Source organism: Peromyscus eremicus, chromosome 6, assembly GCF_949786415.1.
Source record: "Peromyscus eremicus chromosome 6, PerEre_H2_v1, whole genome shotgun sequence".
Classification (NCBI taxonomy): Eukaryota; Metazoa; Chordata; class Mammalia; order Rodentia; family Cricetidae; genus Peromyscus; species Peromyscus eremicus.
This window is the reverse complement of record NC_081421.1, coordinates 32,064,659-32,083,505: the sequence shown is the minus strand read 5'-3', so window position 1 is coordinate 32,083,505 and position 18,847 is coordinate 32,064,659.

Sequence of the window (18,847 nt, the reverse complement as noted above, 5' to 3'; positions counted from 1 at the left end):
GTTACTTTTCTATAGTCTCGCTTTTATTTTTAACCCTGCTTCCTAGGGAATCATGAAACACAATTCATTGATCAGCACGTGACTGGTGAGCTTTGAGCTTTAAGTGCTTGGAGCCAGGACAGACTCTGCACCTTGCTGGTGGATCTGTCTGTAGGTATAGAGAATATGTTCAATTTCGTATAATTTACAAGCTTCTCCCAGTTTTCATTTTCCACTGAATTACCTCATTTCTCCTCTGTGTGTGGATAGCACATTAAGCCAGGAACACGAAAGGGTCACTTCACAGCTCCTGGGTTTATACACTGATGTCTGTTTATCCGCAGACTTCTATCTGACCAGGAAGATGGGGGAACATGCCAATACCCACCATGGCTCTCCCCCTCCCTGAATATCACTGGTGAGTGTCTGGATACTCAGCTAGTCTAACTGGCAAAAGCTAGGAACTCAACCTGAGAGGATCTGTGGTTTTGACCTCTCCTGTTCACCTCCTCTTCAGGCTGCTACTGCTTCTGAAAATGCCCAGTCCTAGGAGGTTTCTCTGTACCCTGAGCCAAATCAAGTCCACCTTCTCCACCTCCTGGCAGAGCAGCTATGATGGCAGAGGGTGAGGAAGGAGAGGCGAAATGTGCCACCGCTGACTTCTTACACGATGAGCGGAGGCGTTCTCAGAGTTTCACACACTTGACAGGAAGGAGCTCCTGGGCATGCTGTGAGGGGCTGTCTAGAGCAGGCTAGAGTTGGGGCAGGCCTGTGAAGAATTTCCTTAATTATACTAACAGAGACAGGAAAGCCTACCCTAAATGTGGGTGGCACCATTTCGTGGCCTGGGTCCTAGACTGAACTAGAAGGAAAAGGTCAACTGTGCACCAGCGTCCATCTCCGCTCTCTGACTGTGGCTACAAGGTGACCAGCTGCCTCATGTTCCCACTGTCATGACTTCATGGGGACTGGAGCTTCAAATATGACCAAAGGAACCCTTTCTTAAGTCACTGGGACTTGCAGATTTATTTATTTATTTATTTATTTATTTATTTATTTATTTATTTATTTTGTGTGTGTGTGTGTGTGTGTGTGTATGTATGTGTGCGCATGCCTGTGTATGTACCCACAAAAGCCAGAAGAAGTCCTTGGACCCCCTGAAACTGGGAATACAGGTGGTTGAGAGCCACGTGACTTGCATGCTAGGACTGAACGTGGATCCTCTTTGAGAGCAGCGAGTGCTTTTAATGGCTCGGCCATTTCTTTAGCTGCCAAGCTGCTTCTTTTAGTTCTTGCCCTGACTTCCTGAAGAGAGACTGTTGTGGAAGTATAAGTCAAATAAGCCCTTTCCTCTCCATGTTGCTTTTGCTCATGGTGTTTTATCACAGCAACAGAAACCCTAAGACAGAAGTTCTCTTCTGCCTTCCTCCCTCACCACTATTCACAAAACTCACTTGAAACTGCCATGGGGATGCGTCTTCACGATTCTGTGACATTTGGCAGAGGGGATTCTCAGAGGGCAGCAATCACTGCCCACCATAAGCACCTGCTCCATTCACAAGCCCAGTTCCTTTCTTCCTTTCAGAAGAGGATCCTGTAATAGCAGGGGATGACATCGGTACTTAATACCAAGGCTGACGACCTGAGTTCAATCCCCAAGTCCCACATGGTAGAAAGAGAGAACTGACTCCACAATTTCTCCTCTGACCTCCACATGCTTACTATGATGTTTATATGCACTGTATGTTCACACACATAATCAACAATTAATACACAGGATGAAAAATTAAATAAGCATGAAATGGCCACAGAGATGCCATGGTCACTAATTACACACATTCAGTGGTAGCATTTCTAGGGGCAGTTAAGTGCAGAAACTGGTATTTTATGGACTAATACATTTTTATTATTTAAGTACCTAGGTAATGCTTTATAAATTTAAAACTGTGTAGTTCCTTCCTGAAGAAGCCATACACTTAAAAAAGAAATGTCAGGTTATCTGGGAAGAAAGGTACCATCTAACTTAACAAAATAGAAAAAAATGAGGACCACAGTGGGGTTTAAATTTAAGAATCTTGGATGCTATATTTTTAATTCTATAATAACTGTGAGTGTTACATACTGAGAAAACTCTGGCAATCAAAGAGGTATTTTCAAGAATATCTTAATTTGCAGAGAATGAAGCATTGCCAGCCACCACTCCCTACAGCTTAGCTGATGGAGTGGGGCTGGACAGCGTGTTTCAGGCTCAGGAAAGTGATTACAACCATCTCACAATTCTAGCCCTGAATCACCATGACAACATGAACATATAATTATATACGTGCATTAGGAGAAAACCAGAGAATGAAAAATACAAAGGCGTGCAGGGATGGATTTTCTTTTGGTTCTATGAAGGAGAATGCGGACAAGAATGGCTTTCTAAATGTTTCTTACAAAAGAACACCATGTTTATGGAAATGGTTAATTCGATGGGTTTAAATGTAATGTAACTTAAACACTATGACCGTTCCCATCCCTCAGCCCTCCTGATTCATCAACGCTCTAACAGCGCAGTCAGCAGTACCCAAACAAAACCAAACAGCAATGAAGCTGCTCTAAGCTTCCTGTAATTTGAGTGACAATTTATATAATTACAAGTATTTGACAACTTTTTTATCATTTCTAAATGATTATGGATATCTGCAAGTTTAGAAGATTATATTTTGAAATGCATTTATATACAAACCTGCCATAAAAAGGCAAAATAAATTAAGCTATTGCTATGTTTAGGCTGTTGATTTACAGTGTGATATACATGAAATAAGACTTTTCAAATGAAATTGAAGGGACAGATTAGCAACCGGAGCTAAACACTGGTAGGACAGCTTGAGTCCCTTTTATTGGTACTTGGAGTCTCTCTAAACAGAATCATTTAATTAGTCTCCTCTGCATCCGACAGAGAAGGAGCTACAACACACACACACACACACACACACACACACACACACACACACACACACACCCCGAGAATGAGTAGGGGCAGGACTGATCGAGTGCACCTAATACACATATCAGTCCTCTAAATCTAAGGAGGCAATGTAAATCTGCCAGGCTTCAAGGACTGGGGGAGGTGCTTCTTTGTTCAGCATCAAGAGAGCATTTAACACAGCTGTGCTAAATGATTGGCTAAGGGATAGCCTTCACTACTAAGGTAGCAAATTGGTATGATAGACAAGCAAGTTTCCATCATCTGACTTTGGGGCATCTAACAGGAGAACTGTGCATCCTGTTAATAAGACACCCCAGTTTATACCTGCTATTCTGGTCCAATTTTTAAATTAATGTTGACAGTTTCAATCTCAAATATGTCTCAGTTTAGACAATAAATTGTGTGACCACACTTGCAGGAGAGCTACGCAAAGGTCCAGAACCCAGCACTAGAGTGGTTTCCCAGAAGAGGTGCTGCCCGAAGTCAATCCTAAAGCACAGAAGAGTGGATGCATGTGGAATGGAGTGGAGGACCAGCCAGATCCCACTAAGGGAAGCCTCCATCAAGGTTCCCAAGGGGCTTCCTTTGCTTTCATTCTTGCATGATGTCCATGAGGAACAATCCTGGTTGCTCCAACTCCTCAGCAAAGCTTCCTGGAAATTCTCAATTCCAAGAGCACACTTGAAACTGACATGAGGGCACATCTTCTAATTCTATTTCCTGTTTCCTCCTAGACATTTGGTAGAAGGGGATCCCCAAAGGCCATACAGCAACACCTGCCCTGTAGCCAGTACCTGCTCCAGTCACAAACCCAGCCCTCTCTTCCCTCCAATGGCAGGTGACAACATCAGTTAAAGAGACCCACTCTGACTGTGTAACACAGAATGGCTAAACAGTCATTTTTGAGGAGAGGAGTTTCAATGGGAAATGTCCCCTATATGTTCCTGTGGTTTTACATTTGGTCCCCATCCAGTGATACTATGTCAGAAGAATGTGGAGAGTGGAGTCACATTGGAGGTAGTAGGTCAATGGGGGTGAGGCTTCAGAATTCTTAGCCTGGTGCCACTTCCTATTCAGTATTGACCTATTGACCATGATAAAACATTGTAGAATATTATTTTAAGGTGTGTTGCTTTTGTTTGTGTTGCATTTGTTTAACTCTGTAAAGCTGTGTTACTGTGCCTGTGTAAAACACCTGATGGTCTAATAAAGAGCTGAATGATCAATAGCAAGGTGGAAGAAAGGGTAAGTGGGGCTGGCAGGCAGAGAAAATATATAGAAGGGAAAAACCTGGGAGGGGAAAAAATCCAGCAGCCAGAGAAGGAGGAGGACTCCAGGGGCCAGCCACCCAGCTACACAGCAAGCCACGGAGTAAGAGTAAGATTTACAGAAGTAAGAATGGGAAAAGCCCAGAGGCAAAAGGTAGATGGGATAATTTAAAGTTAAGGAAAGCTGGTAAGAAACTAAGTCAAGCTAAGGCTGGGCATTCATAAGCAAGAATAAGCCTCCGTGTATGACTTATTTGGGAACTGGGTGGAGGGCCCCCAAAAAAGGGCAAAAACAAACAACAATAAAATCTGACAGATGCCTCAGGTTGATGTAACCATGGCTTCCCCATCATAATAGACTGTATCCCCCTAATTGTGAGACCAAATAAACCCTTCCTCCCCTGAGTTGCCCGTTGTCAGGTATCTGGACACAGCAACAAGAAAACTATCATATTAGACAGTTTGGGTATTTATTCTCTTCTCTGCCCACATTTATTAAGTCCTGCCTAGAAATAAGTCAATATGGAATTACATAGACCCAGTAAATGGAACAAAAATTATGAAGACATTATTTAGATCCCTAAATGGACAACGATATTCTTTGATTTTCCTAAAACACAGAATAACAGTCCCACCAACAGCTATACAGAGAAAGTATTTCTGTGTAACTGTACAGTAACAAAGGACGGAGTGGAGAAAGTTCTATTCTCATGTGGTAACCTCAATTAAACAGTCATTTATCTCAGTTTCCAGGTACAAGGCTGAAGGAAGTTCTGAAGTTTCGAATTCTCCCCTTCCCCCAGATCTCACAGATTCATATGCAAGACAAATGTGACTTTGGTGTCCTGGTGACATAGGAGGGAAGACTAAGTTGCTTGCTCGTGGGGTTGGAGTTATTGGGGGAGGGGCTGTGAGGTGTCTGGACTGCCTCCCTCCCCAACTGCTGACCAGTTTAGTATGGCTGGTTCAATCTCTGAAATTTCTGAGTGTCTACTGCTGTCTGAAGGCTGCAGGTGTATTCTCAGCACAGGTCCCTAAGATGTTCTGGTTCCCTTTTGACCACTGGCCCAGGCACCCTCTTTGCAGTCCTTAAGCTCTGGACTTGATAAGACCACCATCAACCCCTTCCCTGACCTTTGCCACCCTCCACAGGGCACACTTGCAGATTCTTCCCCCACTACCTGGGATCTAAGGGTGACTCAGAGCATCTAAACTCAGGCGTTCCTCTGTCCCACCATATCAGGCCCCTGCTAGTTTCCCATCACTGTGACAAAACACCTGAGTTACCATCTAAGAAGGAAGGGCTGATCAGGCTCTCGGTCTCAGTCTGAGGCCATTGGTCCTGCTGCTCTGAGCTGCTGGCTGCACCATGCCGTGTGGCAGGGGAGGAAGTCAGAAGAGAACAGCCGTCTTGGGTTTCCTATTGCTGTGATAAAACACCACGACGACAAGTGACATGGGAAGGAAAGGGTTTATTTGTCTTACACTTTCACTCATAGTACCTCATGAGAAAGTCTGTGTCATGTCGACAAAAACTGACCAGCGCAGCTGACCCTTGTCAACTTGACATACAAACACATCACTTATTAAGTCATAGCCTTTCCTTTCTTGCTTATCTCCAAAAACTCACATTAGTGTCACCATCACAATATAAGACATTTCAACATTTAAAAGTCCCACAGTTTTTAAAAATTCAAACACTTTGAAAGTACAATCTCCCATGGCCCATGTTTCCACCAAAGGCCAGGCAGATGTCCATGATTTGTGCCGCAGCTTGAATTCGTGTTGATGTCCATGGGCCATGCTGCCACGGGGGGGCCACATTGGTATCTGTGGCCCTTGTTGCCCCAGAGGCCATGTGAATGTCCATGGCCTGTGCCGCAGCTGAGGTCTATGATGGTGTCCAGCCCTGTGCTGTGGCAGAGGGCCGTGTTAATGTCTATGGTCTGTACTGCCACCAGAGACCACACCGAGGTCCATGGCACATGCTGACACCAGAGGCCATGTGAATGTCCATGGTCTGTGCTGTTGCTAAAAACCATGTGCAGTCTGTGATGTATGTTCCTGCTGACTGTAAGGGCAAGGAAGCTGCTTTTGCAGTGGTGTTGGTGACTGCAGACTCACAGTTGAAAACGAGTTATAGAGGGCTTCTGTGACAGACCCTCCCCGCTCCCCCCAAACAAACAGCCTAGACTGGAAACCATCGAAAAGAACTTTCAAATTGTGATAAGGATGTAGCACTCCACAACTGATGGACTGTGCAGGTGGGGGAGAACTCGATTTTCTTTAAGAGGCTAATGACTGGGCATTTGACCATACTCCAGTGAGTATATGGGCAACACAAATGGACATATGGGGTTTTGTTTGTTTGTTTTTCATTTTTGTTTGTTTATTTGATGTTTTTGTTTTGCTTTCTTCTTTTGGGAGGGCACAAGTGTCAGAGGGCAGACCTGGAGGACTGGGAAGTGAGTGTGACAAGAGCGCATTATGTAAAATTCCCAAATAATCAATGAAAATTATTATGTTGAAAAAAATTTAATCTCTTAAAACAAAGTCTCTTTCAAAGTTCAAAGCCTCTCTAAAATATACAAAGCCTTGCTAAAATGTCCAAAGTCTCTCAACTGTGGGCTCCTATAACAAAATTCTGAAAGTGCATAAAGCTGAGTGTTGGACATGTGGAACTCACTCATCATCTTCTGAACTCAAAGAGCTTGGGCAGCTCCACCTCTCTGGCTCTAGCATCCACAACACGCACCCAGACCCCATCTCATCTCAGGCTCAGGCTGGCTCCTCCCAGAGCTGCTCCTGTCCCTGGTGCTCCTCCCACAGCACTGGTATCTCCAAAACTCCTTTACCAATAGCCTCTCCTAGGCTCTCTTCAAGGATTCTGCCCCTTCTACATGATGTCAAGCCTCGACTTCTTTCCATAAACCCTTCTGTTCTGAGCCTCCTACTACAACTGAGGCTGGACCTTCATTGATGTCCTCTTTTCATCTTTCACAGTGATAAGCCTCGGCTGCTCTCCATGACCCCTACCTGCCTTCAAAGTCAGTACCACCTGGGAGATGCTTATACATTGCCAAGTTTGGCTGCCATCACGAGGTACAACCTTGGATGCCTCTAGAATGCAGCTTCTATGTGCTGACCCTGAGGAGACACTTCACAAGCCCAGGCTCCATCATCTGCACTATGAGAGAACATTCTTGCAAATACCCACAGAACACCCCACTGAGCTTAGGCACTCAATGGCTATTGCAGCCCAAGTTCGAAGGCTCCCACAATTCTCCCAAAAGCACACGGTCAGGTGTGTCACAGCAATACCCCACTTCTGGCACTAATATCTGTCTCAGTTGTGCTTCTATTGAAGTAATAAAATCAAAAGCAACACGAAGGAAGGGGGTTATGTGGCTTCTGCTTATACATCACAGTCCATCACTAGGAAGTCAAGGCAGGAACTCAATGCAAGAACAGAACAGAAACTTTAGAGAAACGCTACTTATTGACTTGCTCTCTGTGCCTTTCTCAGCTGACTTTCTTACACAACCCATGACCAGACACCCAGGGTTAGCACCACCTGCAGGGGCTAGGCGCTCCCACATAAATGATTAATCAAGACAATGCCGCACAGATTTACCTACAGGCCAATCTTCTCAAAGATTTCCTGTTCTCAGATACGTCTAAATTTGTGTCAGGTTGACGAAAGTTAACCAGTTGATGAAAGTTACTTCATGACAGTTTTGCAGCAAAGAGAATAAGGGGCTGGAATCCCAACATCCCCTCAAAAGCACTCCCTAAATGACCAAATGTCTTCCACTAGGCTACGCTTTGTGGAGTTATAAAACCCTTTCCTCCCCTACCTGAGCCTCACTTTTTAAGAATGCAAGCTTGATGCCTGTTTGAGAAACCTCTTACTGTAAGAGATATGAATTCTTCATTTCTCCTTCTCCTCTTCCAACGGCAGTACAGATTTACTCCCCTCCCTCCATCAAGGACATAGGTAAGTGGTAAGCATGCTATCTTCCTGGACTGACGGCTTTCCAAACTACAGTCCCCATGGTAGCCACACTGTTAAAAACGCACATCCCTAGACCGAATGAATCTAAAGCCCCAGGAATGGCTCCCAAGAGCTGCATTGTAACGACCCATCCCATGCATGCTAGAGTTTGACAGCCAGTGTCTTGGGTGTATATACATGAAACATTCCCCTTCCAAACAATCACAGGATATCCAGCATGTCTTTCCCAAGTCTCAACCAACCCTGAAGAGGTCACTGTAGAAGGGTAACTCTAGACAGCTTGTTCATTGCCTCCAAGAATAAATGGCATGGGAAACAGGGAGGAATACCCAAGACAGCCATCCTTGTGCATGATCAGGACAGTCACAATCTAGTGAGCACAAAAAGATGCCACAGATCACAAAGCCTCCGTGTGGGCTTCAGACCCCTGACTTGGCATCATTCAGCATGAAAAGGGAGAGCTTCCACTTACAGACATCTCTGGCCTGATTTATTCTTAGAAATCTTTGAGATTTTGTACACATAGTATACATTCCTTTCTCCTCTAAAGAATTACGCATTTGTGTCCTCTTACACTTTAAATAATATGAGACGGACTGTTTGCTTTCTGGCCCCAAATTCTTAGAGTCCAAGGCAGGCTCTGCATCAGGCACTACAGTGTCTGAGCGCAAATAGGATGCACACTAGATCTGCCCTGCTCGAGTGAAGTCTAATATAACACAGTGATGGCATCAACTCGTGACTCGTCTGAGACAGATGCGTGGGATGATGACATCTGCTCACTCAAGGCTTTCTTCTTACTCTTGCTATGAATATGTCACTCTAGTTATAAGCAATCAAAACCAACGCTATGTGGTAAACTTTAAGCAGAAATACTAGGACTTTGTTCATTTAAAGACTTGAAAGGGAAGCTGAAGAAGAAATAGAAATGATCTCCAAGCTTCATGGTTCAGCCTACAGTCTTTCTGCTTTATTATGGCATGAAAGTAATACACATTTGGGAAAGGAAAAAAATACCTTGAGTTTTGAATTTGGGTATTTTCAGGGGCTAGCAAATCCTGGTACAATACTTTCAGTCTTGGTCATGAGATTTGTTGTAGTTTGAATGAGAAATGCCCCCTCATTGGTTCATATATTTAAATGTGTCCCTAATTGGTTAAACTGCTATGCAAAGGATTAGAGCCTGTGGCCTTCCTTGTTGGGGGAAGTGTGTCACTGGTTTTGAGGTTTAAAAAGGCCATACCAGACCAGCTCTCTCCACCCCCCTCTGCCTCCAACCTGTGGATCAAAATGTAAGCTGATAGCTATTGCTCCAGCACGATGTGTGCCTGGCTGCTGCCATGCTTCCCACAAGGATGGTCATGGACTCACCCTTTGAAACCATAAGCAAGCCCTAATTAAATGTTTTCTTCTGTAAGTTGTCTTGGTCATGGTATTTCTTCAAAGCAAGAGAAAAGAAACTAAGACAAGGCTGAACAGCAAATCTGCCACAGTGAGCTATGCTACTGAGTTAGCTATGTTCAGGACAATGGTACATTGAAAGCATTTCTATAATCAGTACATTGAAAGTGTTTCTATCTGTATCTTTATGTTACTTTATCGGATATGACCCCATGGTCAGGTGTATCACATGGCTCATCTGGGTAGAAACAGGAATGAAGGCTAAACTGATGGGTGTGATCTCAGGGAACAACCACCAACAGGAACCAAAAAGGAAAAGCATCCCTTTTCACATTTTTTTAATCCTCTCAGAAAATAAAAGCCCAAAGACATGCTTTAATAAACTGGCTTGAGAAAGATGTCCACCCTTCAGCTGGAGGAAGGTCAAGTGTCTTGGTGGTGGTCTCACACAGTAGAGAGGTAAGTCCCTAACAGATAAACTGCTGCCACCAAAAAGAAGAAAAGAATGTTGGGTGGCCAGGAAATGTCCATCACACTGACATGAAATTGAGTGTTCACCAAAGAACCAGAAGCGCTGAGAAGCTGGCCTTTCAAAATGACACAGCCAGAGAAGGCCAAAGCAAACTGAGGCTTCCAAGCCAGCTGTGGCCCTTCTTCCTGTCCACTCTACAAATCCAGTTCTCTGGCTTTACCCTCCACTCAAGTGGGCTCTGCACCACACGGCAGGGAGTGTGAACTGTGAGTCTTAGGAGCCCAGATGCTGCAGTGGTAGCAGGCCAACCCACTAGCAAATCACTCCTCTCCGTTTCCCTGGCTGCTTCTCTGTGTACTTAGAGTTCTCTCTCCCCCTCCCTCTCCCCCTCCCTCTCCCTCTCCCCCTCCCTCTCCCTCTCCCCCTCCCCCTTCCCTCCCCCTCCCTCTCCCTCTCCCCCTCCCCCTTCCCTCCCCCTCCCTCTCCCCCTCCCCCTTTCCTCCCTTTCCCTCTCCCTCTCCCCCTCCCCCTCCCTCTCCCTCTCCCCTCCCCCTCCCCCTTCCCCTTCCCCTCCCCCTCCCTCTCCCCCCCATGCCTCAGAAAATGCAACTGACATCAGGTACTTTGTTCCAACTTATCTGTAACTTAGTTCTAATGTCCTGCACAACTCAACTGACATCACTGAGACTTAATTTTCATATCTGTAAAATGAACGTGTTAGGTCAGAGCTATAAAAAGATTTTCATCTCCATGGCCTTATGAAATAAGAATAAATATAAGATCTGTGTATTCCTGAAGGCATTTTCTCTAAGTCCATGAACCCTTAGAGGAGGGCTGGCACTGTACGGGCTAGCTCACTGTAACTATCCAAGCACAACCCAAGAGACCATCCCTGGCAAAAGCTCATCTCTAGCCTCAGTTTTAGAAGTTGCAATCAAATGATGAGAGGTTTTGACTTGACAGAAATCACCAAAAAGATACCTCTAGTTTCTTGATATATGGGTCCATCTTTTCTCTATCATTTCAGGCAGAAATGGGAGTCTTTCTAGGTATAATATTTAAATTTAAATCTTTATAATGTATTTGTAATGTAAAATAGAAGTGTTTTGACAACACCATAACAAATAACCTTATACCCAGCCTCCATTTTTTTTTACTCTGTCTAGTGATGTCATAGAGAGAGTACATTTGTAAACTATAAATCCATCTGCCTTTCAGGGCTCAGCGCTAATCCACCCCTTTAAGTGAAACAATGCTACTGATTCCCATTAAATCTTCCTTGAATAAAAAGCTATTTTTATGGACCCAGAAATCCACTTTTTTCTAAATCTCATTTCTTTTTATCTTGACCACCACCATTGCACTCTTTCTTTGTGCAAAAGAATAAATCCTTTCTGAGCCCACAGATTCAAATGCGACTGTGATCCCCAGCACTGACACCCGGCTGATAAAGCAGAAGGAACGAACACTTCTCTCACCTTTTACCTTCAATAACAGCAGCAGTGGAAGCCATACTGCTAGTTGACAAATGATGGGAAAATCACGCCTCACCATCTCAGCCTTGGAGGATGACTTCCACTGCGGTGCATAGAAAACAATTGACTTGGCCAGGAATGAGTCAAATGTAAACACAAACTTCCGGTTTGTACTCATTTTCAACTGCTCCCAACTTTCAGATTCTCCAGTATTTTTATTTGTGACCCTTTAATATTTTAAAACACTGACTGCAGGCTTCCCTCCGAACCCTCCCATTGTAACTGACTGCTTTCCCATCCATGGGGATAAGTTTAGTGTGTGAATGCACGTTTTTAAAATACTCCTTAAAATTGTTTGATAAGTGCATGGAAGTCCATATGCACAACCCACTGATCCCCCAGCAATGAGGGCCCAGTTGAGTCCAAGCGCATCCCAAACTCATCATCTTCCTGCTTATTCCCACGTTCTTATTTCCAGTCTTCTGCCATCAGCTCCTTTAGTGTCACCAAAAGATACTTTACATGACATTCACCTACTTTCAATCCTCATATTAACTACTCTCTAAGCCTCATGGGTCTCAGACCTGCCCTGTTCCGCCATCAGCTGAATCCATATGAATATATCGGGGGGGGGGGGACATATGGAAGGTACCACACTTTTCCCAATTTCCTCTCTATTTTCTACATCTACTCACCCTATGTGACCAGCTAAAAGTTATCTTTGACAGTAAAGTGCATTATTTTGATTTTTTCCACATGTCTATATATCATAATATTTCATTTCAATTTGTTCATTTACTTATATTCTCTGAGGCTGGAACACTATATTATTTCATCTTCCATAGGTCTAAGCAGATTATTGGCTTTGTGCATATTTACATGCATGTGTGTGTGTGTGTGTGTGTGTGTGTGTGTGTGTGTGTATTTGAATTCACTGAGTGCCAAGCAGAGATCCCTGCAACATTTTGCATGGAGAGACATAGAGATAAAAATTAATACTACTAATTTAAATGCACAGATCCTTCCTGATGTCGACCCCAATCCTGCGTCCAAAGTGTCTCTGTCACCAACCAATCAAGACAGTTTTATTCTCTTACCCATACTTTACTGTATTTGTGGTGTTTAAAAGAACCACATTTATATTTTTCTAATCAATTTATTTTGATAGCTGCTTCAGTGATTGCTGATGAAGAATCGACCAAGCAGAGAATCATAATTGGTGCGATTTTGGTGTCACCATAGAATTAGTTGGGATCAGTGTATAGCACACACTTCTGAGGCAGTCCTCCTCTTAATTCAAGACTAATAACACAAAATAAGCTCTTAAAGCAGAAAGTATTTGGTGAGGTCTTAATCCTGTTCCTTAATCCAGTCTTACCTAACCTGGGAGAAAGTCAGTTTCCTAACTCTGGCTCTCTCTAGATTTTCTGTCTCACATACAGGGAGAAAAGGAATTGAAGAGACAGCTGTGAAGATCACAGAGCAGACCCAAGGCCACTGGAGGACTGATGCTTAGCTTCGATGCCGTAAAACTTTCCCCTCCCCCACATCTGACTGCTACACTAAGAGGGTTCTAGAACAATAGTCGACTATAGTGAAAGAGCCACAAGACCTAGACTCTCCTTAAGCAGTTCTTCAGGAGACCATGGGGACAAAAGCCGGGACTGTAGAGGCAGCTGAGGGCAAAGCAAACAAGCTAACAAAAACAAACTCACATTGTAGGCTGATTTATTTCAATTTCTGTTCTGAAATTACACCTAAAACACTGGCCATGTGCTAACTCACAGTTTCTTCAAAGTTCAACATCCCTTTGTGATAAGAGAAACCAAGATGAAAAGAACATATCTCAATACAGCATAGGCTATATACAGCAAACCTACAGCCAACATAATACTAAATGACAAAAACCTGAGAGCATGTCCCCTAAAACCAGGCACAAGACGAGGTGGCCAACACTCTCTGGAGTATCGACCCAGTGGAGTGCTTGAAGTCTAGCTAGAACAACAAATGAAATAAATTTAAGGGATACTAAAAGGAAAGAAAGAACCCCAAGTATCCCTTTTTTGCAGACAGCATGGTTCCATACTTATAAGACCCCAATCTTCACCAGAAAACTTGGACTTGATAACACTTTTAACAAAATAGCAGGATACAAAATTAGGAAAAATTGCCGGGCGGTGGTGGTGCACGCCTTTAATCCCAGCACTCGGGAGGCAAAGCCAGGCGGATCTCTGTGAGTTCGAGGCCAGCCTGGGCTACCAAGTGAGTCCCAGGAAAGGCGCAAAGCTACACAGAGAAACCCTGTCTCGAAAAACCCAAAAAAAAAAAAAAATTAGGAAAAATTTCCAATATCAAAAAGAAGTTTACTCCTGTCTGGCTAGTAGTCACAATGCTGGAAGGTGCTATACATGCTGTTTGGTGTGTGTGTGTGTGTGTATGTGTGTGTGTGTGTGTGTGTGTGTGTGTGTGTGTGTGTGTGTGTGTGCAGACAATCATCAATAGTCTTACCCAGGCATAAACCCAGTAAACTGTAATAATGTGACAACATATGCCCTTGGACACCACAGTGGCATGAATATTATGGATGTCTATCCACTTTCTGATTGGATTTAAGCCCTCTGCAACGGAGGAAACACACTGTAAATTTGGGAGAAAAATAAATGTTGTTGGGGAGGTCACAGGCCCCACAAGTGAACCTACTATCATTATCTCTTAAATGGACATTGTATCAAAATGCCCTCTAATTCATATCTCTATATTCATAATTAGTACAGTTCTCAGACCACATCAGAGACGTTTCTTTGTTCAGTGAATAGTGGTCAACAGAGAAACTCACAGCTGGTCAAAGTGCAGAGAACAAGTGTCAGTGGAGTGTTTACCCACAAATGGGACATCTGTATTGTAAGCATTGCAGCCTGGATGGAAAGAGATCCCTGCAGTCAGGAGCCAAAGGATACCACAAAGCCACCATAAGCGCAGCAGCTTACAGCCCGGCTCCAGGGCAAGGTTTCTCTAGTGCAAGTGTTACAGCTCTCCTCAAGCAGCGGCTCGTTTCCCAGCAAAGTTGTTACAGCTCGGCTCAGGTCACCCAGAGGGTAATGCTCTGCTGGGCTGGGGAAAGTTCCCCCAGCAAAAGTGTTACAGTTCTGCTAGGCTCAGCTCCTGCTCCAGTGAAAGTTGTTACAGCTGGGCTCCGGCAAAAATGTCACACTGCACAACAAACCTCCCTCAAGAGGTTTATTGGGAAGGAAGAATCCAGGAGGGTGGCTGCCTCGGGTGAGAAGCAGCAGCAAACTGAGCAGGGTACAGACCTTATATAGGATTTCTTGGGGGGCAGAGCTTTCCAGTACGGCTTGGGATTGGTGAATTTTGGTGGTCTGATTCTATGGCAAGCTTAAGGATTGGTGCAATTTCAAGCCCTGGTCCTAGGGTCAAGTCAGGGTCATGGTGATTTTCCTTAGCCATTTTCACTCTACATATATCACCCTTCCACACCAAGTCTCAGGAACCATCAAGAAAGAGGGGACACAAAGATCGTAAGAGCCAGAGATCAGAGAAGACCAGAGCCAAACAGGTCTGGAAATGACAGTCTACTACACTCACTACATCATAAACTCACAGTGTGGCTACCCACATAAGATCAAGGCAGTCAATATCCTAGCATGGAGTATGAAGGGGTTCATGAGCTCCCACCCCTAAGTGAGGATCTTAGGCAGCATATGGCTTACATGGGGAGGAATAGACCTATAACAGTTCCATGCCCAGGAGATACAGACAACACAAATTGTAGTCAATGGACTATTAAAAACAATAGAGATGACATGAAATTGAGGGTAGGGAGGTGGGGTAGATCTGGGAGGAGTTGGAGGTAAAAATGATCAAGTACTTTGTATAAAATTCTAAACAAATTGATTTTTAAATGGAGGGGGACCTAGTAGTAAACCTAACCAAGAAGGCAAAAGACCTCTACAATGAAAGCTTTAAGACACTGAAGAAAGAAACCAGAGATGATATTAGAAGACGGAAAGATTCCTGTGCTTATGGTCTGGGAGAACTAACATTGTGGGAATGAGTGCATCACCAAAATCAATCTACACATTCAATGCAATCTCCATCAAAATCCAATGACCCTCACAGAAGCAGAAGAAAACGCCCCTGAATTCACATGAAAGAACAAAAACATCCAAACGGCCAAAGCAATCCTTAGAAGAAAGAGCAGTGCTGGGGCATCACAACACCTGACCTCGAATTATGTGGAGCCAGAGTGACAAAACCCGATTGGTCCTAACACTGAAACAGGTGGCTACAGGTGAAGCAGACAGAGGACCCAGAAGTCAACCCACACCGTTACAACCCCCTGACCTTTACAACAAAGCCAAAAAATATATGCTGGAGAAAACACAGAATCTTCAACAAATGGTGCTGGGGAAACTGGGTAGCTGACTGTAGAAGACTGAAACTAAATCTTATCTCTCACCTTTCATTTAAAAAAAGGGGGGAAGCTTCAAATGGATCCAGTACCATAATGGGAACCTGAGAAGTGCTCGAGGAAAAGGAAGAGGAAACACCGTGAGATTCAGACATAGTAGGACTTGATGAATGGACTCGAGCAGCTCGAGGCTAGAATAAGGCTAGCAATGCACAAAGGACATTCTGGGATGAGGGAGCTTCTGACTGTGCAGGAAACAGTTCATCAAGTGAAGAGGCAGCCACAGAATGGGAAACCCTTTGCCAGCTAGACATCTAACGGGGGAATAATATCCAGAACACAGAAAAGTAAACAGCAGGGAACCAACAATGCACTAAGGAAAACAAAAACCAAAAACAGGCCAAATGGAACTCTGCAAAGAAGGAGCACGGATGATATTAGTCATGAGAGAAACAAAAGGTAAACTGCTTTGAGATTCCATCCCATGCCTGCTAGGACGGCTTTCATTAAGAAAACAAATGGCAATAAATGATGGTGTGGATGTGGTGGGAAACGAACCTTCCTGCACTGTGGGTACCTGTGCAAACTGACACAGCCACTGTGGAAATCAGTCTGCAGGTTTCTCAAAAAACTAAAAATGGAACCCACACATAACCCGGCTAACAGACTCCTGGGCATGTACCCGAAGACCTCCGTATCCTACCACACTACCACATTGTCCTGGTTTGTCTCTCTGTTGTTGTAGCAAAACACTGACCAAAAGCAGCTCGGAGAGGAAAAGGGTTTATTTAGCTTATAGGTCACAATTTTCATCAACAAGGGAAGCCAAGGCAGAGATCTGGAGGCAGGAGCTGAAGCTAAGACCATAGAGAATGCTGCTCACTGGCTTGCTCTCTGTGGCACGGTCAGCCTGCTTTCTTATATGACCCAGGAGCACCTGGCTGGCACCACTCACAGTGGGATGAGCCTCCCACATCAATCATTAACCAAGACAACGCCCCACAGATGTCCCCATGGGCCAATATGATGGAAGCAGTGCCTCCACTGAGGTCCCTCCTTCCCAGGTGACTCGTTTATGTCAGGTTGACAGAAGCTAACCAGCGCCCACATTCATGTTTACTGCTGCTCTATCTACCACAGGAAGTAAGTGAAACCAGCCTCAGTGCCGACAGCTGACGGGTGGATAAACAAAGTGTGCTGTGTATGCCCAGTGGAATTGTATTCAGTCAAAAGGAAAAATAAAATGTGCAAAAAATGGGTGGAACTGGAATATATTATATAAAAATGAGGTAAGCCAGGATCTAAAACACAAGCACCATATGTTTTCTCTCATATGTGGACACTAAGTTACAGCTTTTAAATACGTACCTTGATGTGAAGTGAGTGTATTGTAAAGCTCAGGAAAGTGGAAAGGGGGACATGAGAAGCGGGGAAGTCACCAAGTGATGGGAGGTAGGACACTGTGACATGAAACTGGGAAGAGGAATGCTGGGGATGGAAAGCAGGAAGGCAGGCAAGGACACGTGAAAGAGGAAAGGGTCGGGGAGGGCTGACCTAAGGCCACAACTAAGCCGTAAGGAAGTCTGATGCTGATAAGATAATATATATGGAGAGTCCATGTATGAGTGGGAAAAGCTGCTCCCAGAAGAAGGCTATTTCCTCCTTAGTTGTTGGTAGGGAAGCCGATGAGGCTCCAAAAACAACAAATTGCCCTTACTGTTGGTTTTCCAGTAGGATAAAACAGTCAGACCTTATCTTCTGGCTAACTCAGAGAGTTTCCAGAAAGTACTATACAGTCTGCTGGAGAGAATTCACCTCTGGACCCATACACAACACTACCAACCAAGTAGGCAAGAAGAGCCCACTAGGGCAACAGTGGCAGGAGTATTATGGCGTCACCAACCAGTCTCTGGTCGGATTTGATGCTCATTTTACAGAAAAAAAAATTCACAGGGCTAGAGAGATGGCTCAGCGGTTAAGAGCACTGGCTGTTCTTCCAGAGGTCCTAAGTTCAATTCCCAGCAACCACATGGTGGCTCCCAACCATCTGTAATGAGATCTGGTGCCCTCTTCTGGCATGCAGGCAGAACATTGTATACATAATAAATAAAATCTTTAAAAAAAAATCACATCTGGTGTTGTAAATGCAGTCCCGAGCCTGTGGCTAGGGGACATAGGCCATACTGGGGATGCCACTGCGGCTGTTTTGCTAGATGTTTGTGGTGTAACTGTCAAACTGCATTCTAAATAACCATTCTGAAGTCCATAGGACAGGATTGCTAGCAGTTGTGGTCAGAGAAATTATTTTTGCCATGGTCAGCCATGACTCCAGAGGCTCATTTGTGGTCAGAGTATTGAGAATATATGACTAGTGAATGCTCAGCCATAGGCAGAACATCTGTATGTTCTACTCAGAGAACACAGTGGAAGAATGAGTAGGAAATAGCGTAAGTGCAAGAAGAAGGTGGGATGATGTGGAACACTGACTTCTGGGCACAGCATGACTGCTGTGCTCTCAAACTCACAAAAGCTATGATTACCTGTACAAGATCGTGCCTGTCAACATCTTGTGATGAAAAGGGTGGGGGCTTAGGGGGCCCCAGCACTCCCTGAGGATTTACAGCCAAACAAGGGTTTGTCAGGGAGGAAGAGAAATTTTCCTCAGTGGTGTAGCCACTGGTAGATGGCCATGTTCCTGTAAATGAGTTGTCATCCATGCTTGTGTAGCCAACTCTAAAGAAACTCATTGGGTTACCTATACACACACACACACACACACACACACACACACACACACACACACACAGAAGTAGTAAAGTAGAAGAAAGTCTTATTGG